Below are 3,400 nucleotides of genomic sequence, written 5' to 3'. Positions count from 1 at the left end.
TGGTTAAGTAAATTATTAGGATCAACTCCCATATATGATTATGAATGATCCAACAAGCCAACACTATATCTACTTGAGTTTGAAAATTCCAAATTGGTCCAGCATCTAACTCACGAAACATTTTCTTCAAAATCCCAAAAACACGTTCAACAGTGATTCGCAATAATAAATGACGAAGATTAAAGAGTTCTTTTACATTTTCGAGCCTTGATCACTAAACTCCTTTAAATGATATTGGACACCACAATATGAAGTAATATATCCATTTTAAATGCCATATCCAGCATCAGCAAGATAATATTTACATACAATTTTACAAACATAATTATTACTAATAAATTATGAGCTTACTTGAACTATTTGGTATTTAATGTTAATTCTTACATTCCAGAATTCTTAATCCTCTTGGGAGTGAAAATGTATGACTCAAAATATGGAATCATGTGCGCTATCTTCCCAACTACCTATAATATAGGAAAATTTCAAAGCAAATGTAATGGCAACCAATACATTTTGTGTCGTCCCCCCTTTACGGCTATGAAATCTTTCTTGAATGCTAAGTGGAACGGATGCATGAACATGAGTTCCATCTAATGCTCCAATACAATCTTTAAGATGAGGACAAAAACTTGGATTGTTTCTAATTTTGCTAGGAGTTGATTCATCAGGTAATCTAATAACTAGTTTATACAAATTCAAAATAGCTTTCAATACAACCCTTAAGTAATGTTGAATTGTCTCAATTGATCTAAAATATCTTGATCCAATCACTTAAAACCTTACATTATGAACAATTATATGTAAAAATATAACTACTTGCTCCCTAATATTCACTGATTTAGTTTATTGTAACAAATTGTTCCTACTAAGAATGTCATACAAATTAAAAAAAAACAATCAGTCTCATCCTTATCATATCAATACAATGCTGGTCACTTCTATATAAAATACTATTAATATAATTTTCTCTTTCATAATCTCAATTCATACAAGGGTAAGAAGCGATTTCCTTCCTAATTTTAATTTTTTAATCCAAAGAGCCTCAAAAGCTAAAAGTGAAGCCACAACTCCAACAATTGTATTATGATCTTTATTATGATCCATCTACACAAAATAATGTCACACAAATATTTGATCACTACAAAAAATAATTTCAAGTTGTGTTTGAGCTCAAGAACTAACAAAGCCAACATCAACAATAAATAATACAAACCAAGCAAATTTTTAAGCTCTGTAACAAGTTAAAACTTCAGAAAAACATAAGTGAGCAATTTATATTTCAATCATATGATGATATAACCTTCCTAACATGAATAAATCCATAAAAAATTTAATATATTTAATTATCTCTACATCTAATCCTCTCATCCAAATATGAGTAAATTAGATTGTATCTTCAAATTAACTCATCATGTCCAAGACTAACAAATTAAAATAAAATATAAAAGACCAAGAGCTCTTTATCATCACATATATGAAACCATAAGGGCATAAAATATATGGCAATCCAAAGATATCTTCAAGGAAAAAGGTAAAAGTATAAGCTATCCACTAATTAACTAGACAGTAACAACTAGCCTTCATCTTTACCACATTCAATGCTACCCCAAGACCCTACTTTTGTTTATGGTCCATAAGACATTATTATAGCCACAAGGGACCTTACAACTTCATGGATGGAAACAAACAATTAACATAAAAGTACATTCTTCTTTTTTTCATATTTTCTTTATGGATTGCATTTCATCACTCCAAAAGGGGCATTACTATAATCTAGCAAGTGAGTTTTCTTCCTTAATTGATGTAGTGAAATGAGGGCATGAAATGAATAAACAAAGCATGAACGAAATTGATTGCATTTCAACTCAAAAAATTAACTTTTTTCAATCGGTTTCAAAAGGAAAAAAAAGAATGCCAAAACCCAAAAAAACATGAGAACACAACACCATAAATACGCAAGGGAAACCCCACTTTGAACATACAATGGAAAAAAAATTTATTGTCTTTCCTTGAAAGCATTTCCTTGGGAACTTAAAGAAATAAAATAAGAAGAGCATATGATAAAGTGAAATTACCAAGTGTAGCAAAGTAACAACTAGTATCAGTAAAGGAAATGCTGAAATGGGTTAGCTTTGTAAAAAAATCACCAAAAATAAAAATAGACAAAACTCAAAAAATCACCAAAAACATGCTCTCTAGCAGTATCACACGAGCATGACTCATAAGCACCTTAAAAGAAACAACTCCAAACATCTAATCAAACCAAGATCAATCAAAAGCCAACACCCTTAATGTCCCAAAACACTAACAATAGCATAAAACGGTTTAAAGGTGAACAAAACTAACCTGTAAAAGATTCAGGTAAAGTCAACACCCCCTTTTTTTTTACAAAAGATTTTTAAGCTTTACAATGGGAGGTAACACTGTCTTCTATCCCATTAAGCCTACCTCACATGTCCCAGGATTTCAAGCCTATATTTCCAAAATGATCTATGAAGTTTAAACAATTGTAATAACTTAAAATCACTAAACAAAAAGCTCCTACCATCATATTCAAAATGCAAACGAACTTAGTACTTCCAATATCAAATTCTAGTTTTCAATTAGATTGTTCTCTGATTAATGCATTTTCCAATTTGATTAAATTTTAAGTAATGTCATAATAAGTTTACAACCAATCAACACAATTTTAAATCTTGGACTTCTGATAATGAGAAATTGTACTTTCAACTCAGTCACTAATTGCTTAGCTTTTGTTTTCTTTATATTCGATCCTAAGCCCCTTAGGTTAAAATGTAAACCTTATTCAATACAAAAAAAACTTTAGTACACCAATAGAGAAAAATTTGGAACAAAAGTAATAGAAGCAAATATTAATAAACTGAATAAGAAACCAACTAAGTGAATCAAAGCAACAAAGTCGACCAAAACGCCACCCAAAGCACTAAGAATAGAAAGAAGGAAGCTGTACAAGATATATTGGCAAGCATTTACTTTAATTTATTTACGCAGATTAGTTTAGCCAAAAGTAAAAAAAAAGAAAAATAATAATAAATTCACTTGAAAATAAACAAACCCATTTCGGATGAAGTAAATAGCTTCCATTTCAATTAAAAAAAAAGTTAAAATGTAAAACCTTGATAAGAAAAAGATAGTGATATATCTTAATAGGACCGAAAAGATTGTTTTTGTTTCTTAGGATTTCTTTGAAATAAAGACTTGGTAAGGATGACGACCAAACGACAAAGATGACAAGACAGAGATGAGGAGGTGAGGCCAATAGACAAAGATGAGGAGGAGAGGCAGAGGTCGACGGACAGAGATGACGAGGAAGGAGGAAAGACCGTTATTCATGTTAGTGATGAGAGTGGAGGAAAAGGGAAAATGTCTTATAGGATAA

Source organism: Gossypium arboreum, chromosome 13 (assembly GCF_025698485.1).
Source record: "Gossypium arboreum isolate Shixiya-1 chromosome 13, ASM2569848v2, whole genome shotgun sequence".
Taxonomy (NCBI): Eukaryota; Viridiplantae; Streptophyta; class Magnoliopsida; order Malvales; family Malvaceae; genus Gossypium; species Gossypium arboreum.
The sequence above is the reverse complement of the archived record's forward strand: the minus strand, read 5'-3'. Positions refer to the sequence as shown.